At 42.8% G+C, this 24,891-nt stretch overlaps 1 protein-coding gene and 8 non-coding genes across 12 annotated transcripts in view; 8 read left to right on the forward strand and 1 right to left on the reverse strand.

Moving 5' to 3' along the window:
* Window positions 1-24,891, reverse strand: part of dennd5a (DENN/MADD domain containing 5A) — a 93,387-nt gene that overhangs the window by 51,688 nt on the left and 16,808 nt on the right. The window lies entirely within an intron of this gene.
* Window positions 2,898-2,952, forward strand: LOC123730845 (U7 small nuclear RNA). The gene has a single exon (XR_006762298.1). It is a non-coding gene; the product is annotated as a U7 small nuclear RNA (small nuclear RNA).
* Window positions 6,093-6,147, forward strand: LOC123730846 (U7 small nuclear RNA). The gene has a single exon (XR_006762299.1). It is a non-coding gene; the product is annotated as a U7 small nuclear RNA (small nuclear RNA).
* On the forward strand, window positions 9,196-9,250 carry LOC123730847 (U7 small nuclear RNA). The gene has a single exon (XR_006762300.1). It is a non-coding gene; the product is annotated as a U7 small nuclear RNA (small nuclear RNA).
* LOC123730848 (U7 small nuclear RNA) lies at window positions 12,296-12,350 on the forward strand. Its single transcript, XR_006762301.1, has one exon. It is a non-coding gene; the product is annotated as a U7 small nuclear RNA (small nuclear RNA).
* On the forward strand, window positions 15,443-15,497 carry LOC123730853 (U7 small nuclear RNA). The gene has a single exon (XR_006762306.1). It is a non-coding gene; the product is annotated as a U7 small nuclear RNA (small nuclear RNA).
* LOC123730849 (U7 small nuclear RNA) lies at window positions 18,574-18,628 on the forward strand. The gene has a single exon (XR_006762302.1). It is a non-coding gene; the product is annotated as a U7 small nuclear RNA (small nuclear RNA).
* Window positions 21,666-21,720, forward strand: LOC123730850 (U7 small nuclear RNA). The gene has a single exon (XR_006762303.1). It is a non-coding gene; the product is annotated as a U7 small nuclear RNA (small nuclear RNA).
* On the forward strand, window positions 24,772-24,826 carry LOC123730851 (U7 small nuclear RNA). Its single transcript, XR_006762304.1, has one exon. It is a non-coding gene; the product is annotated as a U7 small nuclear RNA (small nuclear RNA).

Raw genomic sequence — 24,891 nt, forward strand, 5'->3', positions numbered from 1 at the left:
CAATCTCACAACTCAATGAAACCTTCACTCTTGCGCAGACAAATGATGAAAAACGATGTTCCAAATCTATTCATTTTAAAATGTTGATTACTTCTTGCAACAAGGCAACAGTTAACAAGTCGTCCCAGATAAATGATGCAGTGCCCCCCTTGGGCCAATAGAGATATTGCGCGTGACTAACAATTCAGTTAATTACTATAGCTCCCACCTTTGGCCAATCAATGTAATTTTGTAAATTCCGGATCTCTATGGCAAGACACATCATTCACCCAAGTTTAGTCAAAATCGGCCCAGTGCTGTCTGAGATATCGTGTGACTAACGTACAAATGGACGGAGACAGATCCACAGTCCCCTCCCCAATTTCATTGTGGGGGACAATTGTCATTCACCTGATGATAAGGCAAGACATTTTTTATTTTTTTGCTAACATATGATGTGCGTCCTTGGGTCGCTGGTTTGCCTGGGAGGGGGTACCTGGGCAAGAAAATCGTGGAATTAACTGCTTAATCTGCTGTTTACTTTCACGTCCATAGCCTAGAATCCTGGGCTGGAAACTAGGCCAGGAATGTGAACAGACTAGCCAAACAATGGAGTGGTATGTCAACAATACTAGGCACAATCAGACAGGAGACAAACAGAGAGCACAGAGAACACGGCATTCATCATGCTATCTATCCAGTCATGAAAACCTGGCTACTGTACAACTATAAGTCTAGATACAGTGAGGGGAAAAAGTATTTGATCCCCTGCTGATTTTGTACATTTGCCCACTGACAAAGAAATTATCAGTCTATCATTTTAATGGTAGGTTTATTTGAACAGTGAAAGACAGAATAACAACAAAAAATCCAGAAAACGCATGTGAAAAATGTTATAAAATGATTCGCATTTTAATGAGGGAAATAAGTATTTGACCCCTCTGCAAAACATGACTTAGTACTTGGTGGCAAAACCCTTTTTGGCAATCACAGAGGTCAGACGTTTCTTGTAGTTGGCCACCAGGTTTACACATTTTTTTACATTTTTACATTTTAGTAATTTAGTCGACGCTCTTATCCAGAGCGACTTACAACAGTGAATACATTTCATACGTTTAAATTTTTTTCCATACTGCACACATCTCAGGAGGGATTTTGTCCCACTCCTCTTTGCAGATCTTCTCCAAGTCATTAAGGTTTCGAGGCTGACGTTGGGCAACTCGAACCTTCAGCTCCCCTCCACAGATTTTCTATGGGATTAAGGTCTGGAGACTGGCTAGGCCACTCCAGGACCTTAATGTGCTTCTTCTTGAGCCACTCCTTTGTTGCCTTGGCCGTGTGTTTTGGGTCATTGTCATGCTGGAATACCCATCCACGACCCATTTTCAATGCCCTGGCTAAGGGAAGGAGGTTCTCACCCAAGATTTGACGGTACATGGCCCCGTCCATTGTCCCTTTGATGTGGTGAAGTTGTCCTGTCCCCTTAGCAGAAAAACAACCCCAAAGCATAATGTTTCCACCTCCATGTTTGACGGTGGGGATGGTGTTCTTGGGGTCATACGCAGCATTCCTCTCCCTGAACACGGCGAGTAGAGTTGATGCCAAAGAGCTCCATTTTGGTCTCATCTGACCACAACACTTTCACCCAGTTGTCCTCTGAATCATTCAGATGTTCATTGGCAAACTTCAGACGGGCATGTATATGTGCTTTCTTGAGCAGACGTGCTTGTTGCACCATCGACAACTACTATGATTATTATTATTTGACCATGCTGGTCATTTATGAACATTTTAACATCTTGACCATGTTCTGTTATAATATCCACCCGGCACAGCCAGAAGAGGACTGGCCACCCCTCATAGCCTGGTTCCTCTCTAGGTTTCTTCCTAGGTTTTTCGCCTTTCTAGGGAGTTTTTCCCAGGGAGTTTTTCCTAGCCACCGTGCTTCTTTCACATGCATTGCTTGCTGTTTGGGGTTTTAGGCTGGGTTTCGGAACAGCACTTTGAGATATCAGCTGATGTACAAAGGGCTATATAAATAAATTTGATTTGATTTGCAGGGGGACTTTGCGGGCGCTGCAGGATTTCAGTCCTTCACGGCGTAGTGTGTTACCAATTGTTTTCTTTGTGACTATGCTCCCAGCTGCCTTGAGATCATTGACAAGATCCTCCCGTGTAGTTCTGGGCTGATTCCTCACAGTTCTCATGATCATTGCAACTCCACGAGGTGAGATCTTGCATGGAGCCCCAGGCCGAGGGAGATTGACAGTTCTTTTGTGTTTCTTCCATTTGCGAATAATCGCACCAACTGTTGTCACCTTCTCACCAAGCTGCTTGGCGATGGTCTTGTAGCCCATTCCAGCCTTGTGTAGGTCTACAATCTTGTACCTGACATCCTTGGAGAGCTCTTTGGTCTTGGCCATGGTGGAGAGTTTGGAATCTGATTGATTGATTGCTTCTGTGAACAGGTGTCTTTTATACAGGTAACAAGCTGAGATTAGGAGCACTCCCTTTAAGAGTGTGCTCCTAATCTCTGCTCGTTACCTGTATAAAAGACACCTGGGAGCCAGAAATCTTTCTGATTGAGAGGGGGTCAAATACTTATTTCCCTCATTAAAATGCAAATCAATTTATAACATTTTTGACATGCGTTTCTCTGGATTTTTGTTATTGATATTCTGTCTCTCATTGTTCAAATAAACCTACCATTAAAATTATAGACTGATAATTTCTTTGTCAGTGGTCAAACGTACAAAATCAGCAGGGGATCAAATACTTTTTTCCCTCACTGTATATGTTAATGTTCAATTTGCATATACCCCACCCACCCCTCCCCCATATCCCAGTGTATGCCACCCATGACTGAGAAACGTTCATGCCAAAGAGAGTCCATATCATGATTTCCTCAAAAAATCATGGAAAATTTGCTCTTTTAGTATTTGTCCAGTAGGTTTTCTCAGTGAGGAAGCCCCCCACAGCTATGTTAAAGAAAAAACACTGAAAATATGATGTGAACATTGGTAGCTGATCTAATTCACCACAAAACACTAGGCCTAAACATCACTATACTGTTATGGCTGGTATACCTTGTTTGCTCTGAATACTGTATTAGGCAGGGCTCCTAATAGCCAAAAAAGTGATCAATTAACACTTGTTTGACAAGCATTTGTGGGTGTTTAAAAGACACTGTGTGTTATATCTGCAAAAGTACAATCTCACAACTCAATGAAACCTTCACTCTTGCGCAGACAAATGATGAAAAACGATGTTCCAAATCTATTCATTTTAAAATGTTGATTACTTCTTGCAACAAGGCAACAGTTAACAAGTCGTCCCAGATAAATGATGCAGTGCCCCCCTTGGGCCAATAGAGATATTGCGCGTGACTAACAATTCAGTTAATTACTATAGCTCCCACCTTTGGCCAATCAATGTAATTTTGTAAATTCCGGATCTCTATGGCAAGACACATCATTCACCCAAGTTTAGTCAAAATCGGCCCAGTGCTGTCTGAGATATCGTGTGACTAACGTACAAATGGACGGAGACAGATCCACAGTCCCCTCCCCAATTTCATTGTGGGGGACAATTGTCATTCACCTGATGATAAGGCAAGACATGTTTTTTATTTTTTTGCTAACATATGATGTGCGTCCTTGGGTCGCTGGTTTGCCTGGGAGGGGGTACCTGGGCAAGAAAATCGTGGAATTAACTGCTTAATCTGCTGTTTACTTTCACGTCCATAGCCTAGAATCCTGGGCTGGAAACTAGGCCAGGAATGTGAACAGACTAGCCAAACAATGGAGTGGTATGTCAACAATACTAGGCACAATCAGACAGGAGACAAACAGAGAGCACAGAGAACACGGCATTCATCATGCTATCTATCCAGTCATGAAAACCTGGCTACTGTACAACTATAAGTCTAGATACAGTGAGGGGAAAAAGTATTTGATCCCCTGCTGATTTTGTACATTTGCCCACTGACAAAGAAATTATCAGTCTATCATTTTAATGGTAGGTTTATTTGAACAGTGAAAGACAGAATAACAACAAAAAATCCAGAAAAACGCATGTGAAAAATGTTATAAAATGATTCGCATTTTAATGAGGGAAATAAGTATTTGACCCCTCTGCAAAACATGACTTAGTACTTGGTGGCAAAACCCTTTTTGGCAATCACAGAGGTCAGACGTTTCTTGTAGTTGGCCACCAGGTTTACACATTTTTTTACATTTTTACATTTTAGTAATTTAGTCGACGCTCTTATCCAGAGCGACTTACAACAGTGAATACATTTCATACGTTTAAATTTTTTTCCATACTGCACACATCTCAGGAGGGATTTTGTCCCACTCCTCTTTGCAGATCTTCTCCAAGTCATTAAGGTTTCGAGGCTGACGTTGGGCAACTCGAACCTTCAGCTCCCTCCACAGATTTTCTATGGGATTAAGGTCTGGAGACTGGCTAGGCCACTCCAGGACCTTAATGTGCTTCTTCTTGAGCCACTGCTTTGTTGCCTTGGCCGTGTGTTTTGGGTCATTGTCATGCTGGAATACCCATCCACGACCCATTTTCAATGCCCTGGCTAAGGGAAGGAGGTTCTCACCCAAGATTTGACGGTACATGGCCCCGTCCATTGTCCCTTTGATGTGGTGAAGTTGTCCTGTCCCCTTAGCAGAAAAACAACTCCAAAGCATAATGTTTCCACCTCCATGTTTGACGGTGGGGATGGTGTTCTTGGGGTCATACGCAGCATTCCTCTTCCTCTGAACACGGCGAGTAGAGTTGATGCCAAAGAGCTCCATTTTGGTCTCATCTGACCACAACACTTTCACCCAGTTGTCCTCTGAATCATTCAGATGTTCATTGGCAAACTTCAGACGGGCATGTATATGTGCTTTCTTGAGCAGACGTGCTTGTTGCACCATCGACAACTACTATGATTATTATTATTTGACCATGCTGGTCATTTATGAACATTTTAACATCTTGACCATGTTCTGTTATAATATCCACCCGGCACAGCCAGAAGAGGACTGGCCACCCCTCATAGCCTGGTTCCTCTCTAGGTTTCTTCCTAGGTTTTTCGCCTTTCTAGGGAGTTTTTCCCAGGGAGTTTTTCCTAGCCACCGTGCTTCTTTCACATGCATTGCTTGCTGTTTGGGGTTTTAGGCTGGGTTTCGGAACAGCACTTTGAGATATCAGCTGATGTACAAAGGGCTATATAAATAAATTTGATTTGATTTGCAGGGGGACTTTGCGGGCGCTGCAGGATTTCAGTCCTTCACGGCGTAGTGTGTTACCAATTGTTTTCTTTGTGACTATGCTCCCAGCTGCCTTGAGATCATTGACAAGATCCTCCCGTGTAGTTCTGGGCTGATTCCTCACAGTTCTCATGATCATTGCAACTCCACGAGGTGAGATCTTGCATGGAGCCCCAGGCCGAGGGAGATTGACAGTTCTTTTGTGTTTCTTCCATTTGCGAATAATCGCACCAACTGTTGTCACCTTCTCACCAAGCTGCTTGGCGATGGTCTTGTAGCCCATTCCAGCCTTGTGTAGGTCTACAATCTTGTACCTGACATCCTTGGAGAGCTCTTTGGTCTTGGCCATGGTGGAGAGTTTGGAATCTGATTGATTGATTGCTTCTGTGAACAGGTGTCTTTTATACAGGTAACAAGCTGAGATTAGGAGCACTCCCTTTAAGAGTGTGCTCCTAATCTCTGCTCGTTACCTGTATAAAAGACACCTGGGAGCCAGAAATCTTTCTGATTGAGAGGGGGTCAAATACTTATTTCCCTCATTAAAATGCAAATCAATTTATAACATTTTTGACATGCGTTTCTCTGGATTTTTGTTATTGATATTCTGTCTCTCATTGTTCAAATAAACCTACCATTAAAATTATAGACTGATAATTTCTTTGTCAGTGGTCAAACGTACAAAATCAGCAGGGGATCAAATACTTTTTTCCCTCACTGTATATGTTAATGTTCAATTTGCATATACCCCACCCACTCCCCTCCCCCATATCCCAGTGTATGCCACCCATGACTGAGAAACGTTCATGCCAAAGAGAGTCCATATCATGATTTCCTCAAAAAATCATGGAAAATTTGCTCTTTTAGTATTTGTCCAGTAGGTTTTCTCAGTGAGGAAGCCCCCCACAGCTATGTTAAAGAAGAAACACTGAAAATATGATGTGAACATTAGTAGCTGATCTAATTCACCACAAAACACTAGGCCTAAACATCACTATGTAAGTTACTGTTATGGCTGGTATTCCTTGTTTGCTCTGAATACTGTATTAGGCAGGGCTCCTAATAGCCAAAAAAGTGATCAATTAACACTTGTTTGACAAGCATTTGTGGGTGTTTAAAAGCCACTGTGTGTTATATCTGCAAAAGTACAATCTCACAACTCAATGAAACCTTCACTCTTGCGCAGACAAATGATGAAAAACGATGTTCCAAATCTATTCATTTTAAAATGTTGATTACTTCTTGCAACAAGGCAACAGTTAACAAGTCGTCCCAGATAAATGATGCAGTGCCCCCCTTGGGCCAATAGAGATATTGCGCGTGACTAACAATTCAGTTAATTACTATAGCTCCCACCTTTGGCCAATCAATGTAATTTTGTAAATTCCGGATCTCTATTGCAAGACACATCATTCACCCAAGTTTAGTCAAAATCGGCCCAGTGCTGTCTGAGATATCGTGTGACTAACGTACAAATGGACGGAGACAGATCCACAGTCCCCTCCCCAATTTCATTGTGGGGGACAATTGTCATTCACCTGATGATAAGGCAAGACATGATATTTTTTATTTTTTTGCTAACATATGATGTGCGTCCTTGGGTCGCTGGTTTGCCTGGGAGGGGGTACCTGGGCAAGAAAATCGTGGAATTAACTGCTTAATCTGCTGTTTACTTTCACGTCCATAGCCTAGAATCCTGGGCTGGAAACTAGGCCAGGAATGTGAACAATTAGACTAGCCAAACAATGGAGTGGTATGTCAACAATACTAGGCACAATCAGACAGGAGACAAACAGAGAGCACAGAGAACACGGCATTCATCATGCTATCTATCCAGTCATGAAAACCTGGCTACTGTACAACTATAAGTCTAGATACAGTGAGGGGAAAAAGTATTTGATCCCCTGCTGATTTTGTACGTTTGCCCACTGGCAAAGAAATGATCAGTCTATCATTTTAATGGTAGGTTTATTTGAACAGTGAAAGACAGAATAACAACAAAAAATCCAGAAAACGCATGTGAAAAATGTTATAAAATGATTCGCATTTTAATGAGGGAAATAAGTATTTGACCCCTCTGCAAAACATGACTTAGTACTTGGTGGCAAAACCATTTTTGGCAATCACAGAGGTCAGACGTTTCTTGTAGTTGGCCACCAGGTTTGCACACATCTCAGGAGGGATTTTGTCCCACTCCTCTTTGCAGATCTTCTCCAAGTCATTAAGGTTTCGAGGCTGACGTTGGGCAACTCGAACCTTCAGCTCCCTCCACAGATTTTCTATGGGATTAAGGTCTGGAGACTGGTTAGGCCACTCCAGGACCTTAATGTGCTTCTTCTTGAGCCACTCCTTTGTTGCCTTGGCCGTGTGTTTTGGGTCATTGTCATGCTGGAATACCCATCCACGACCCATTTTCAATGCCCTGGCTAAGGGAAGGAGGTTCTCACCCAAGATTTGACGGTACATGGCCCCGTCCATTGTCCCTTTGATGTGGTGAAGTTGTCCTGTCCCCTTAGCAGAAAAACAACCCCAAAGCATAATGTTTCCACCTCCATGTTTGACGGTGGGGATGGTGTTCTTGGGGTCATACGCAGCATTCCTCCTCCTCCGAACACGGCGAGTTGAGTTGATGCCAAAGAGCTCCATTTTGGTCTCATCTGACCACAACACTTTCACCCAGTTGTCCTCTGAATCATTCAGATGTTCATTGGCAAACTTCAGACGGGCATGTATATGTGCTTTCTTGAGCAGACGTGCTTGTTGCACCATCGACAACTACTATGATTATTATTATTTGACCATGCTGGTCATTTATGAACATTTTAACATCTTGACCATGTTCTGTTATAATATCCACCCGGCACAGCCAGAAGAGGACTGGCCACCCCTCATAGACTGGTTCCTCTCTAGGTTTCTTCCTAGGTTTTTCGCCTTTCTAGGGAGTTTTTCCTATGGAGTTTTTCCTAGCCACCGTGATTCTTTCACATGCATTGCTTGCTGTTTGGGGTTCTAGGCTGGGTTTCGGAACAGCACTTTGAGATATCAGCTGATGTACGAAGGGCTATATAAATACATTTGATTTGATTTGCAGGGGGACTTTGCGGGCGCTGCAGGATTTCAGTCCTTCACGGCGTAGTGTGTTACCAATTGTTTTCTTGGTGACTATGGTCCCAGCTGCCTTGAGATCATTGACAAGATCCTCCCGTGTAGTTCTGGGCTGATTCCTCACCGTTCTCATGATCATTGCAACTCCACGAGGTGAGATCTTGCAGGGAGCCCCAGGCCGAGGGAGATTGACAGTTCTTTTGTGTTTCTTCCATTTGCGAATAATCGCACCAACTGTTGTCACCTTCTCACCAAGCTGCTTGGCGATGGTCTTGTAGCCCATTCCAGCCTTGTGTAGGTCTACAATCTTGTACCTGACATCCTTGGAGAGCTCTTTGGTCTTGGCCATGGTGGAGAGTTTGGAATCTGATTGATTGATTGCTTCTGTGAACAGGTGTCTTTTATACAGGTAACAAACTGAGATTAGGAGCACTCCCTTTAAGAGTGTGCTCCTAATCTCAGCTCGTTACCTGTATAAAAGACACCTGGGAGCCAGAAATCTTTCTGATTGAGAGGGGGTCAAATACTTATTTCCCTCATTAAAATGCAAATCAATTTATAACATTTTTGACATGCGTTTCTCTGGATTTTTGTTGTTGTTATTCTGTCTCTCATTGTTCAAATAAACCTAGCATTAAAATTATAGACTGATAATTTCTTTGTCAGTGGTCAAACGTACAAAATCAGCAGGGGATCAAATACTTTTTTCCCTCACTGTATATGTTAATGTACAATTTGCATATACCCCACCCACTCCCCTCCCCCATATCCCAGTGTATGCCACCCATGACCGAGAAACGTTCATGCCAAAGAGAGTCCATATCATGATTTCCTCAAAAAAATCATGGAAAATTTGCTCTTTTAGTATTTGTCCAGTAGGTTTTCTCAGTGAGGAAGCCCCCCACAGCTATGTTAAAGAAAAAACACTGAAAATATGATGTGAACATTAGTAGCTGATCTAATTCACCACAAAACACTAGGCCTAAACATCACTATGTAAGTTACTGTTATGGCTGGTATTCCTTGTTTGCTCTGAATACTGTATTAGGCAGGGCCCCTAATAGCCAAAAAAGTGATCAATTAACACTTGTTTGACAAGCATTTGTGGGTGTTTAAAAGCCACTGTGTGTTATATCTGCAAAAGTACAATCTCACAACTCAATGAAACCTTCACTCTTGCGCAGACAAATGATGAAAAATGATGTACCAAATCTATTCATTTTAAAATGTTGATTACTTCTTGCAACAAGGCAACAGTTAACAAGTCGTCCCAGATAAATGATGCAGTGCCCCCCTTGGGCCAATAGAGATATTGCGCGTGACTAACAATTCAGTTAATTACTATAGCTCCCACCTTTGGCCAATCAATGTAATTTTGTAAATTCCGGATCTCTATGGCAAGGCACATCATTCACCCAAGTTTAGTCAAAATCGGCCCAGTGCTGTCAGATATCGTGTGACTAACGTACAAATGGACGGAGACAGATCCACAGTCCCCTCCCCAATTTCACTGTGGGGAACAATTGTCATTCACCTGATGATAAGGCAAGACGTGATATTTTAAAATTTTTTGCTAACATATGATGTGTGTCCTTGGGTCGCTGGTTTGCCTGGGAGGGGGTACCTGGGCAAGAAAATCGTGGAATTAACTGCTTAATCTGCTGTTTACTTTCACGTCCATAGCCTAGAATCCTGGGCTGGAAACTAGGCCAGGAATGTGAACAATTAGACTAGCCAAACAATGGAGTGGTATGTCAACAATACTAGGCACAATCAGACAGGAGACAAACAGAGAGCACAGAGAACACGGCATTCATCATGCTATCTATCCAGTCATGAAAACCTGGCTACTGTACAACTATAAGTCTAGATACAGTGAGGGAAAAAGTATTTGATCCCCTGCTGATTTTGTACGTTTGCCCACTGACAAAGAAATGATCAGTCTATCATTTTAATGGTAGGTTTATTTGAACAGTGAAAGACAGAATAACAACCAAAAATCCAGAAAAACGCATGTCAAAAATGTTATAAAATGATTTGCATTTTAATGAGGGAAATAAGTATTTGACCCCTCTGCAAAACATGACTTAGTACTTGGTGGCAAAACCCTTTTTGGCAATCACAGAGGTCAGACGTTTCTTGTAGTTGGCCACCAGGTTTGCACACATCTCAGGAGGGATTTTGTCCCACTCCTCTTTGCAGATCTTCTCCAAGTCATTAAGGTTTCGAGGCTGACGTTGGGCAACTCGAACCTTCAGCTCCCTCCACAGATTTTCTATGGGATTAAGGTCTGGAGACTGGCTAGGCCACTCCAGGACCTTAATGTGCTTCTTCTTGAGCCACTCCTTTGTTGCCTTGGCCGTGTGTTTTGGGTCATTGTCATGCTGGAATACCCATCCACGACCCATTTTCAATGCCCTGGCTAAGGGAAGGAGGTTCTCACCCAAGATTTGACGGTACATGGCCCCGTCCATTGTCCCTTTGATGTGGTGAAGTTGTCCTGTCCCCTTAGCAGAAAAACAACCCCAAAGCATAATGTTTCCACCTCCATGTTTGACGGTGGGGATGGTGTTCTTGGGGTCATACGCAGCATTCCTCCTCCTCTGAACACGGCGAGTTGAGTTGATGCCAAAGAGCTCCATTTTGGTCTCATCTGACCACAACACTTTCACCCAGTTGTCCTCTGAATCATTCAGATGTTCATTGGCAAACTTCAGACGGGCATGTATATGTGCTTTCTTGAGCAGACGTGCTTGTTGCACCATCGACAACTACTATGATTATTATTATTTGACCATGCTGGTCATTTATGAACATTTTAACATCTTGACCATGTTCTGTTATAATATCCACCCGGCACAGCCAGAAGAGGACTGGCCACCCCTCATAGAATGGTTCCTCTCTAGGTTTCTTCCTAGGTTTTTCGCCTTTCTAGGGAGTTTTTCCTATGGAGTTTTTCCTAGCCACCGTGATTCTTTCACATGCATTGCTTGCTGTTTGGGGTTCTAGGCTGGGTTTCGGAACAGCACTTTGAGATATCAGCTGATGTACGAAGGGCTATATAAATACATTTGATTTGATTTGCAGGGGGACTTTGCGGGCGCTGCAGGATTTCAGTCCTTCACGGCGTAGTGTGTTACCAATTGTTTTCTTGGTGACTATGGTCCCAGCTGCCTTGAGATCATTGACAAGATCCTCCCGTGTAGTTCTGGGCTGATTCCTCACAGTTCTCATGATCATTGCAACTCCACGAGGTGAGATCTTGCATGGAGCCCCAGGCCGAGGGAGATTGACAGTTCTTTTGTGTTTCTTCCATTTGCGAATAATCGCACCAACTGTTGTCACCTTCTCACCAAGCTGCTTGGCGATGGTCTTGTAGCCCATTCCAGCCTTGTGTAGGTCTACAATCTTGTACCTGACATCCTTGGAGAGCTCTTTGGTCTTGGCCATGGTGGAGAGTTTGGAATCTGATTGATTGATTGCTTCTGTGAACAGGTGTCTTTTATACAGGTAACAAACTGAGATTAGGAGCACTCCCTTTAAGAGTGTGCTCCTAATCTCTGCTCGTTACCTGTATAAAAGACACCTGGGAGCCAGAAATCTTTCTGATTGAGAGGGGGTCAAATACTTATTTCCCTCATTAAAATGCAAATCAATTTATAACATTTTTGACATGCGTTTCTCTGGATTTTTGTTGTTGATATTCTGTCTCTCATTGTTCAAATAAACCTACCATTAAAATTATAGACTGATAATTTCTTTGTCAGTGGTCAAACGTACAAAATCAGCAGGGGATCAAATACTTTTTTCCCTCACTGTATATGTTAATGTTCAATTTGCATATACCCCACCCACTCCCCTCCCCCATATCCCAGTGTATGCCACCCATGACTGAGAAACGTTCATGCCAAAGAGAGTCCATATCATGATTTCCTCAAAAAATCATGGAAAATTTGCTCTTTTAGTATTTGTCCAGTAGGTTTTCTCAGTGAGGAAGCCCCCCACAGCTATGTTAAAGAAAAAACACTGAAAATATGATGTGAACATTGGTAGCTGATCTAATTCACCACAAAACACTAGGCCTAAACATCACTATACTGTTATGGCTGGTATACCTTGTTTGCTCTGAATACTGTATTAGGCAGGGCTCCTAATAGCCAAAAAAGTGATCAATTAACACTTGTTTGACAAGCATTTGTGGGTGTTTAAAAGACACTGTGTGTTATATCTGCAAAAGTACAATCTCACAACTCAATGAAACCTTCACTCTTGCGCAGACAAATGATGAAAAACGATGTTCCAAATCTATTCATTTTAAAATGTTGATTACTTCTTGCAACAAGGCAACAGTTAACAAGTCGTCCCAGATAAATGATGCAGTGCCCCCTTGGGCCAATAGAGATATTGCGCGTGACTAACAATTCAGTTAATTACTATAGCTCTCACCTTTGGCCAATCAATGTAATTTTGTAAATTCCGGATCTCTATGGCAAGACACATCATTCACCCAAGTTTAGTCAAAATCGGCCCAGTGCTGTCTGAGATATCGTGTGACTAACGTTACAAATGGACGGAGACAGATCCACAGTCCCCTCCCCAATTTCACTGTGGGGGACAATTGTCATTCACCTGATGATAAGGCAAGACATTTTTTATTTTTTTGCTAACATATGATGTGCGTCCTTGGGTCGCTGGTTTGCCTGGGAGGGGGTACCTGGGCAAGAAAATCGTGGAATTAACTGCTTAATCTGCTGTTTACTTTCACGTCCATAGCCTAGAATCCTGGGCTGGAAACTAGGCCAGGAATGTGAACAGACTAGCCAAACAATGGAGTGGTATGTCAACAATACTAGGCACAATCAGACAGGAGACAAACAGAGAGCACAGAGAACACGGCATTCATCATGCTATCTATCCAGTCATGAAAACCTGGCTACTGTACAACTATAAGTCTAGATACAGTGAGGGGAAAAAGTATTTGATCCCCTGCTGATTTTGTACATTTGCCCACTGACAAAGAAATGATCAGTCTATCATTTTAATGGTAGGTTTATTTGAACAGTGAAAGACAGAATAACAACAAAAAATCCAGAAAAACGCATGTGAAAAATGTTATAAAATGATTCGCATTTTAATGAGGGAAATAAGTATTTGACCCCTCTGCAAAACATGACTTAGTACTTGGTGGCAAAACCCTTTTTGGCAATCACAGAGGTCAGACGTTTCTTGTAGTTGGCCACCAGGTTTACACATTTTTTAAATTTTTAATTTTAGTATTTTTCGTGACATTTCTCTTTTTTTTCCATGCACACATCTCAGGAGGGATTTTGTCCCACTCCTCTTTGCAGATCTTCTCCAAGTCATTAAGGTTTCGAGGCTGACGTTGGGCAACTCGAACCTTCAGCTCCCCTCCACAGATTTTCTATGGGATTAAGGTCTGGAGACTGGCTAGGCCACTCCAGGACCTTAATGTGCTTCTTCTTGAGCCACTCCTTTGTTGCCTTGGCCGTGTGTTTTGGGTCATTGTCATGCTGGAATACCCATCCACGACCCATTTTCAATGCCCTGGCTAAGGGAAGGAGGTTCTCACCCAAGATTTGACGGTACATGGCCCCGTCCATTGTCCCTTTGATGTGGTGAAGTTGTCCTGTCCCCTTAGCAGAAAAACAACCCCAAAGCATAATGTTTCCACCTCCATGTTTGACGGTGGGGATGGTGTTCTTGGGGTCATACGCAGCATTCCTCCTCATCTGAACACGGCGAGTTGAGTTGATGCCAAAGAGCTCCATTTTGGTCTCATCTGACCACAACACTTTCACCCAGTTGTCCTCTGAATCATTCAGATGTTCATTGGCAAACTTCAGACGGGCATGTATATGTGCTTTCTTGAGCAGACGTGCTTGTTGCACCATCGACAACTACTATGATTATTATTATTTGACCATGCTGGTCATTTATGAACATTTTAACATCTTGACCATGTTCTGTTATAATATCCACCCGGCACAGCCAGAAGAGGACTGGCCACCCCTCATAGCCTGGTTCCTCTCTAGGTTTCTTCCTAGGTTTTTCGCCTTTCTAGGGAGTTTTTCCTAGGGAGTTTTTCCTAGCCACCGTGCTTCTTTCACATGCATTGCTTGCTGTTTGGGGTTTTAGGCTGGGTTTCGGAACAGCACTTTGAGATATCAGCTGATGTACGAAGGGCTATATAAATAAATTTGATTTGATTTGCAGGGGGACTTTGCGGGCGCTGCAGGATTTCAGTCCTTCACGGCGTAGTGTGTTACCAATTGTTTTCTTTGTGACTATGCTCCCAGCTGCCTTGAGATCATTGACAAGATCCTCCCGTGTAGTTCTGGGCTGATTCCTCACAGTTCTCATGATCATTGCAACTCCACGAGGTGAGATCTTGCAGGGAGCCCCAGGCCGAGGGAGATTGACAGTTCTTTTGTGTTTCTTCCATTTGCGAATAATCGCACCAACTGTTGTCACCTTCTCACCAAGCTGCTTGGCGATGGTCTTGTAGCCCATTCCAGCCTTGTGTAGGTCTACAATCTTGTACCTGACATCCTTGGAGAGCTCTTTGGTCTTGGCCATGGTGGAGAGTTTGGAATCTGATTGATTGATTGCTTCTGTGAACAGGTGTCTTTTATACAGGTAACAAGCTGAGATTAGGAGCACTCCCTTTAAGAGTGTGCTCCTAATCTCTGCTCGTTACCTGTATAAAAGACACCTGGGAGCCAGAAATCTTTCTGATTGAGAGGGGGTCAAATACTTATTTCCCTCATTAAAATGCAAATCAATTTATAACATTTTTGACATGCGTTTCTCTGGATTTTTGTTATTGATATTCTGTCTCTCATTGTTCAAATAAACCTACCATTAAAATTATAGACTGATAATTTCTTTGTCAGTGGTCAAACGTACAAAATCAGCAGGGGATCAAATACTTTTTTCCCTCACTGTATATGTTAATGTTCAATTTGCATATACCCCACCCACTCCCCTCCCCCATATCCCAGTGTATGCCACCCATGACCGAGAAACGTTCATGCCAAAGAGAGTCCATATCATGATTTCCTCAAAAAATCATGGAAAATTTGCTCTTTTAGTATTTGTCCAGTAGGTTTTCTCAGTGAAGAAGCCCCCCCACAGCTATGTTAAAGAAAAAACACTGAAAATATGATGTGAACATTAGTAGCTGATCTAATTCACCACAAAACACTAGGCCTAAACATCACTATGTAAGTTACTGTTATGGCTGGTATTCCTTGTTTGCTCTGAATACTGTATTAGGCAGGGCTCCTAATAGCCAAAAAAGTGATCAATTAACACTTGTTTGACAAGCATTTGTGGGTGTTTAAAAGCCACTGTGTGTTATATCTGCAAAAGTACAATCTCACAACTCAATGAAACCTTCACTCTTGCGCAGACAAATGATGAAAAACGATTTACCAAATATATTCATTTTAAAATGTTGATTACTTCTTGCAACAAGGCAACAGTTAACAAGTCGTCCCAGATAAATGATGCAGTGCCCCCCTTGGGCCAATAGAGATATTGCGCGTGACTAACAATTCAGTTAATTACTATAGCTCCCACCTTTGGCCAATCAATGTCATTTTGTAAATTCCGGATCTCTATGGCAAGACACATCATTCACCCAAGTTTAGTCAAAATCGGCCCAGTGCTGTCTGAGATATCGTGTGACTAACGCTACAAATGGACGGAGACAGATCCACAGTCCCCTCCCCAATTTCACTGTGGGGGACAATTGTCATTCACCTGATGATAAGGCAAGACGTGATATTTTTTATTTTTTTGCTAACATATGATGTGCGTCCTTGGGTCGCTGGTTTGCCTGGGAGGGGGTACCTGGGCAAGAAAATCGTGGAATTAACTGCTTAATCTGCTGTTTACTTTCACGTACATAGCCTAGAATCCTGGGCTGGAAACTAGGCCAGGAATGTGAACAATTAGACTAGCCAAACAATGGAGTGGTATGTCAACAATACTAGGCACAATCAGACAGGAGACAAACAGAGAGCACAGAGAACACGGCATTCATCATGCTATCTATCCAGTCATGAAAACCTGGCTACTGTACAACTATAAGTCTAGATACAGTGAGGGAAAAAAGTATTTGATCCCCTGCTGATTTTGTACGTTTGCCCACTGACAAAGAAATGATCAGTCTATCATTTTAATGGTAGGTTTATTTGAACAGTGAAAGACAGAATAACAACAAAAAAATCCAGAAAAACGCATGTCAAATATGTTATAAAATGATTCGCATTTTAATGAGGGAAATAAGTATTTGACCCCTCTGCAAAACATGACTTAGTACTTGGTGGCAAAACCCTTTTTGGCAATCACAGAGGTCAGACGTTTCTTGTAGTTGGCCACCAGGTTTGCACATTTTTTATAGACGACTTACAACAGTGAACATTTCCGCAACATCTCAGGAGGGATTTTGTCCCACTCCTCTTTGCAGATCTTCTCCAAGTCATTAAGGTTTCGAGGCTGCCGTTGGGCAACTCGAACCTTCAGCTCCCTCCACAGATTTTCTATGGGATTAAGGTCTGGAGACTGGCTAGGCCACTCCAGGACCTTAATGTGCTTCTTCTTGAGCCACTCCTTTGTTGCCTTGGCCGTGTGTTTTGGGTCATTGTCATGCTGGAATACCCATCCACGACCCATTTTCAATGCCCTGGCTAAGGGAAGGAGGTTCTCAGCCAAGATTTGACGGTACATGGCCCCGTCCATTGTCCCTTTGATGTGGTGAAGTTGTCCTGTCCCCTTAGCAGAAAAACAACCCCAAAGCATAATGTTTCCACCTCCATGTTTGACGGTGGGGATGGTGTTCTTGGGGTCATACGCAGCATTCCTCTTCCTCTGAACACGGCGAGTAGAGTTGATGCCAAAGAGCTCCATTTTGGTCTCATCTGACCACAACACTTTCACCCAGTTGTCCTCTGAATCATTCAGATGTTCATTGGCAAACTTCAGACGGGCATGTATATGTGCTTTCTTGAGCAGACGTGCTTGTTGCACCCTTGACAACTACTATGATTATTATTATTTGACCATGCTGGTCATTTATGAACATTTTAACATCTTGACCATGTTCTGTTATAATATCCACCCGGCAAAGCCAGAAGAGGACTGGCCACCCCTCATAGCCTGGTTCCTCTCTAGGTTTCTTCCTAGGTTTTTCACCTTTCTAGGGAGTTTTTCCTAGCCACCGTGCTTCTTTCACATGCATTGCTTGCTGTTTGGTGTTTTAGGCTGGGTTTCGGAACAGCACTTTGAGATATCAGCTGATGTACGAAGGGCTATATAAATAAATTTGATTTGATTTGCAGGGGGACTTTGCGGGCGCTGCAGGATTTCAGTCCTTCACGGCGTAGTGTGTTACCAATTGTTTTCTTTGTGACTATGGTCCCAGCTGCCTTGAGATCATTGACAAGATCCTCCCGTGTAGTTCTGGGCTGATTCCTCACCGTTCTCATGATCATTGCAACTCCACGACGTGAGATCTTGCATGGAGCCCCAGGCCGAGGGAGATTGACAGTTCTTTTGTGTTTCTTCCATTTGCGAATAATCGCACCAACTGTTGTCACCTTCTCACCAAGCTGCTTGGCGATGGTCTTGTAGCCCATTCCAGCCTTGTGTAGGTCTACAATCTTGTACCTGACATCCTTGGAGAGCTCTTTGGTCTTGGCCATGGTGGAGAGTTTGGAATCTGATTGATTGATTGCTTCTGTGAACAGGTGTCTTTTATACAGGTAACAAACTGAGATTAGGAGCACTCCCTTTAAGAGTGTGCTCCTAATCTCAGCTCGTTACCTGTATAAAAGACTCCTGGGAGCCAGAAATCTTTCTGATTGAGAGGGGGTCAAATACTTATTTCCCTCATTAAAATGCAAATCAATTTATAACATTTTTGACATGCGTTTCTCTGGATTTTTGTTGTTGTTATTCTGTCTCTCATTGTTCAAATAAACCTACCATTAAAATTATAGACTGATAATTTCTTTGTCAGTGGTCAAACGTACAAAATCAGCAGGGGATCAAATACTTTTTTCCCTCACTGTATATGTTCATGTTCAATTTGAATATACCCCACCCACTCCCCTCCCCCATATCCCAGTGTGTGCCACCCATGACTGAGAAACGTTCATGCCAAAGAGAGTCCATATCATGATTTCCTCAAAAAATCATGGAAAATTTGCTCTTTTAGTATTTGTCCAGTAGGTTTTCTCAGTGAGGAAGCCCCCCCACAGCTATGTGAAAGAAAAAACACTGAAAATATGATGTGAACATTAGTAGCTGATCTAATTCACCACAAAACACTAGGCCTAAACATCACTATGTAAGTTACTGTTATGGCTGGTATTCCTTGTTTGCTCTTAATACTGTATTAGGTAGGGCCCCTAATAGCCAAAAAAGTGATCAATTAACACTTGTTTGACAAGCATTTGTGGGTGTTTAAAAGCCACTGTGTGTTATATCTGCAAAAGTACAATCTCACAACTCAATGAAACCTTCACTCTTGCGCAGACAAATGATGAAAAACGATGTACCAAATCTATTCATTTTAAAATGTTGATTACTTCTTGCAACAAGGCAACAGTTAACAAGTCGTCCCAGATAAATGATGCAGTGCCCCCCTTGGGCCAATAGAGATATTGCGCGTGACTAACAATTCAGTTAATTACTATAGCTCCCACCTTTGGCCAATCAATGTAATTTTGTAAATTCCGGATCTCTATGGCAAGACACATCATTCACCCAAGTTTAGTCAAAATCGGCCCAGTGCTGTCTGAGATATCGTGTGACTAACGTACAAATGGACGGAGACAGATCCACAGTCCCCTCCCCAATTTCACTGTGGGGAACAATTGTCATTCACCTGATGATAAGGCAAGACGTGATATTTTAAATTTTTTGCTAACATATGATGTGCGTCCTTGGGTCGCTGGTTTGCCTGGGAGGGGGTACCTGGGCAAGAAAATCGTGGAATTAACTGCTTAATCTGCTGTTTACTTTCACGTCCATAGCCTAGAATCCTGGGCTGGAAACTAGGCCAGGAATGTGAACAATTAGACTAGCCAAACAATGGAGTGGTATGTCAACAATACTAGGCACAATCAGACAGGAGACAAACAGAGAGCACAGAGAACACGGCATTCATCATGCTATCTATCCAGTCATGAAAACCTGGCTACTGTACAACTATAAGTCTAGATACAGTGAGGGAAAAAAGTATTTGATCCCCTGCTGATTTTGTACGTTTGCCCACTGGCAAAGAAATGATCAGTCTATCATTTTAATGGTAGGTTTATTTGAACAGTGAAAGACAGAATAACAACCAAAAAATCCAGAAAAACGCATGTCAAAAATGTTATAAAATGATTTGCATTTTAATGAGGGAAATAAGTATTTGACCCCTCTGCAAAACATGACTTAGTACTTGGTGGCAAAACCATTTTTGGCAATCACAGAGGTCAGACGTTTCTTGTAGTTGGCCACCAGGTTTGCACACATCTCAGGAGGGATTTTGTCCCACTCCTCTTTGCAGATCTTCTCCAAGTCATTAAGGTTTCGAGGCTGACGTTGGGCAACTCGAACCTTCAGCTCCCTCCACAGATTTTCTATGGGATTAAGGTCTGGAGACTGGCTAGGCCACTCCAGGACCTTAATGTGCTTCTTCTTGAGCCACTCCTTTGTTGCCTTGGCCGTGTGTTTTGGGTCATTGTCATGCTGGAATACCCATCCACGACCCATTTTCAATGCCCTGGCTAAGGGAAGGAGGTTCTCACCCAAGATTTGACGGTACATGGCCCCGTCCATTGTCCCTTTGATGTGGTGAAGTTGTCCTGTCCCCTTAGCAGAAAAACAACCCCAAAGCATAATGTTTCCACCTCCATGTTTGACGGTGGGGATGGTGTTCTTGGGGTCATACGCAGCATTCCTCCTCCTCCGAACACGGCGAGTTGAGTTGATGCCAAAGAGCTCCATTTTGGTCTCATCTGACCACAACACTTTCACCCAGTTGTCCTCTGAATCATTCAGATGTTCATTGGCAAACTTCAGACGGGCATGTATATGTGCTTTCTTGAGCAGACGTGCTTGTTGCACCATCGACAACTACTATGATTATTATTATTTGACCATGCTGGTCATTTATGAACATTTTAACATCTTGACCATGTTCTGTTATAATATCCACCCGGCACAGCCAGAAGAGGACTGGCCACCCCTCATAGCCTGGTTCCTCTCTAGGTTTTTCGCCTTTCTAGGGAGTTTTTCCTATGGAGTTTTTCCTAGCCACCGTGCTTCTTTCACATGCATTGCTTGCTGTTTGGGGTTCTAGGCTGGGTTTCGGAACAGCACTTTGAGATATCAGCTGATGTACGAAGGGCTATATAAATACATTTGATTTGATTTGCAGGGGGACTTTGCGGGCGCTGCAGGATTTCAGTCCTTCACGGCGTAGTGTGTTACCAATTGTTTTCTTGGTGACTATGGTCCCAGCTGCCTTGAGATCATTGACAAGATCCTCCCGTGTAGTTCTGGGCTGATTCCTCACCGTTCTCATGATCATTGCAACTCCACGAGGTGAGATCTTGCAGGGAGCCCCAGGCCGAGGGAGATTGACAGTTCTTTTGTGTTTCTTCCATTTGCGAATAATCGCACCAACTGTTGTCACCTTCTCACCAAGCTGCTTGGCGATGGTCTTGTAGCCCATTCCAGCCTTGTGTAGGTCTACAATCTTGTACCTGACATCCTTGGAGAGCTCTTTGGTCTTGGCCATGGTGGAGAGTTTGGAATCTGATTGATTGATTGCTTCTGTGAACAGGTGTCTTTTATACAGGTAACAAACTGAGATTAGGAGCACTCCCTTTAAGAGTGTGCTCCTAATCTCAGCTCGTTACCTGTATAAAAGACACCTGGGAGCCAGAAATCTTTCTGATTGAGAGGGGGTCAAATACTTATTTCCCTCATTAAAATGCAAATCAATTTATAACATTTTTGACATGCGTTTCTCTGGATTTTTGTTGTTGTTATTCTGTCTCTCATTGTTCAAATAAACCTACCATTAAAATTATAGACTGATAATTTCTTTGTCAGTGGTCAAACGTACAAAATCAGCAGGGGATCAAATACTTTTTTCCCTCACTGTATATGTTAATGTTCAATTTGCATATACCCCACCCACTCCCCTCCCCCATATCCCAGTGTATGCCACCCATGACCGAAAACGTTCATGCCAAAGAGAGTCCATATTATGATTTCCTCAAAAAAATCATGGAAAATTTGCTCTTTTAGTATTTGTCCAGTAGGTTTTCTCAGTGAGGAAGCCCCCCACAGCTATGTTAAAGAAAAAACACTGAAAATATGATGTGAACATTAGTAGCTGATCTAATTCACCACAAAACACTAGGCCTAAACATCACTATGTAAGTTACTGTTATGGCTGGTATTCCTTGTTTGCTCTGAATACTGTATTAGGCAGGGCCCCTAATAGCCAAAAAAGTGATCAATTAACACTTGTTTGACAAGCATTTGTGGGTGTTTAAAAGCCACTGTGTGTTATATCTGCAAAAGTACAATCTCACAACTCAATGAAACCTTCACTCTTGCGCAGACAAATGATGAAAAACGATGTACCAAATCTATTCATTTTAAAATGTTGATTACTTCTTGCAACAAGGCAACAGTTAACAAGTCGTCCCAGATAAATGATGCAGTGCCCCCCTTGGGCCAATAGAGCTATTGCGCGTGACTAACAATTCAGTTAATTACTATAGCTCCCACCTTTGGCCAATCAATGTAATTTTGTAAATTCCGGATCTCTATGGCAAGACACATCATTCACCCAAGTTTAGTCAAAATCGGCCCAGTGCTGTCAGATATCGTGTGACTAACGTTACAAATGGACGGAGACAGATCCACAGTCCCCTCCCCAATTTCACTGTGGGGAACAATTGTCATTCACCTGATGATAAGGCAAGACGTGATATTTTAATTTTTTTTTGCTAACATATGATGTGTGTCCTTGGGTCGCTGGTTTGCCTGGGAGGGGGTACCTGGGCAAGAAAATCGTGGAATTAACTGCTTAATCTGCTGTTTACTTTCACGTCCATAGCCTAGAATCCTGGGCTGGAAACTAGGCCAGGAATGTGAACAATTAGACTAGCCAAACAATGGAGTGGTATGTCAACAATACTAGGCACAATCAGACAGGAGACAAACAGAGAGCACAGAGAACACGGCATTCATCATGCTATCTATCCAGTCATGAAAACCTGGCTACTGTACAACTATAAGTCTAGATACAGTGAGGGAAAAAGTATTTGATCCCCTGCTGATTTTGTATGTTTGCCCACTGACAAAGAAATGATCAGTCTATCATTTTAATGGTAGGTTTATTTGAACAGTGAAAGACAGAATAACAACAAAAAAATCCAGAAAAACGCATGTCAAAAATGTTATAAAATGATTTGCATTTTAATGAGGGAAATAAGTATTTGACCCCTCTGCAAAACATGACTTAGTACTTGGTGGCAAAACCCTTTTTGGCAATCACAGAGGTCAGACGTTTCTTGTAGTTGGCCACCAGGTTTGCACACATCTCAGGAGGGATTTTGTCCCACTCCTCTTTGCAGATCTTCTCCAAGTCATTAAGGTTTCGAGGCTGACGTTGGGCAACTCGAACCTTCAGCTCCCTCCACAGATTTTCTATGGGATTAAGGTCTGGAGACTGGCTAGGCCACTCCAGGACCTTAATGTGCTTCTTCTTGAGCCACTCCTTTGTTGCCTTGGCCGTGTGTTTTGGGTCATTGTCATGCTGGAATACCCATCCACGACCCATTTTCAATGCCCTGGCTAAGGGAAGGAGGTTCTCACCCAAGATTTGACGGTACATGGCCCCGTCCATTGTCCCTTTGATGTGGTGAAGTTGTCCTGTCCCCTTAGCAGAAAAACAACCCCAAAGCATAATGTTTCCACCTCCATGTTTGACGGTGGGGATGGTGTTCTTGGGGTCATACGCAGCATTCCTCCTCCTCCGAACACGGCGAGTTGAGTTGATGCCAAAGAGCTCCATTTTGGTCTCATCTGACCACAACACTTTCACCCAGTTGTCCTCTGAATCATTCAGATGTTCATTGGCAAACTTCAGACGGGCATGTATATGTGCTTTCTTGAGCAGACGTGCTTGTTGCACCCTCGACAACTACTATGATTATTATTATTTGACCATGCTGGTCATTTATGAACATTTTAACATCTTGACCATGTTCTGTTATAATATCCACCCGGCACAGCCAGAAGAGGACTGGCCACCCCTCATAGAATGGTTCCTCTCTAGGTTTCTTCCTAGGTTTTTCGCCTTTCTAGGGAGTTTTTCCTATGGAGTTTTTCCTAGCCACCGTGCTTCTTTCACATGCATTGCTTGCTGTTTGGGGTTTTAGGCTGGGTTTCGGAACAGCACTTTGAGATATCAGCTGATGTACGAAGGGCTATATAAATACATTTGATTTGATTTGCAGGGGGACTTTGCGGGCGCTGCAGGATTTCAGTCCTTCACGGCGTAGTGTGTTACCAATTGTTTTCTTGGTGACTATGGTCCCAGCTGCCTTGAGATCATTGACAAGATCCTCCCGTGTAGTTCTGGGCTGATTCCTCACCGTTCTCATGATCATTGCAACTCCACGAGGTGAGATCTTGCAGGGAGCCCCAGGCCGAGGGAGATTGACAGTTCTTTTGTGTTTCTTCCATTTGCGAATAATCGCACCAACTGTTGTCACCTTCTCACCAAGCTGCTTGGCGATGGTCTTGTAGCCCATTCCAGCCTTGTGTAGGTCTACAATCTTGTACCTGACATCCTTGGAGAGCTCTTTGGTCTTGGCCATGGTGGAGAGTTTGGAATCTGATTGATTGATTGCTTCTGTGAACAGAGGTGTCTTTTATACAGGTAACAAACTGAGATTAGGAGCACTCCCTTTAAGAGTGTGCTCCTAATCTCAGCTCGTTACCTGTATAAAAGACACCTGGGAGCCAGAAATCTTTCTGATTGAGAGGGGGTCAAATACTTATTTCCCTCATTAAAATGCAAATCAATTTATAACATTTTTGACATGCGTTTCTCTGGATTTTTGTTGTTGTTATTCTGTCTCTCATTGTTCAAATAAACCTACCATTAAAATTATAGACTGATAATTTCTTTGTCAGTGGTCAAACGTACAAAATCAGCAGGGGATCAAATACTTTTTTCCCTCACTGTATATGTTAATGTTCAATTTGCATATACCCCACCCACTCCCCTCCCCCATATCCCAGTGTATGCCACCCATGACCGAGAAACGTTCATGCCAAAGAGAGTCCATATCATGATTTCCTCAAAAAAATCATGGAAAATTTGCTCTTTTAGTATTTGTCCAGTAGGTTTTCTCAGTGAGGAAGCCCCCCACACCTATGTGAAAGAAAAAACACTGAAAATATGATGTGAACATTAGTAGCTGATCTAATTCAC

The sequence above is a fragment of the Salmo salar genome, chromosome ssa26, assembly GCF_905237065.1.
Source record: "Salmo salar chromosome ssa26, Ssal_v3.1, whole genome shotgun sequence".
Classification (NCBI taxonomy): Eukaryota; Metazoa; Chordata; class Actinopteri; order Salmoniformes; family Salmonidae; genus Salmo; species Salmo salar.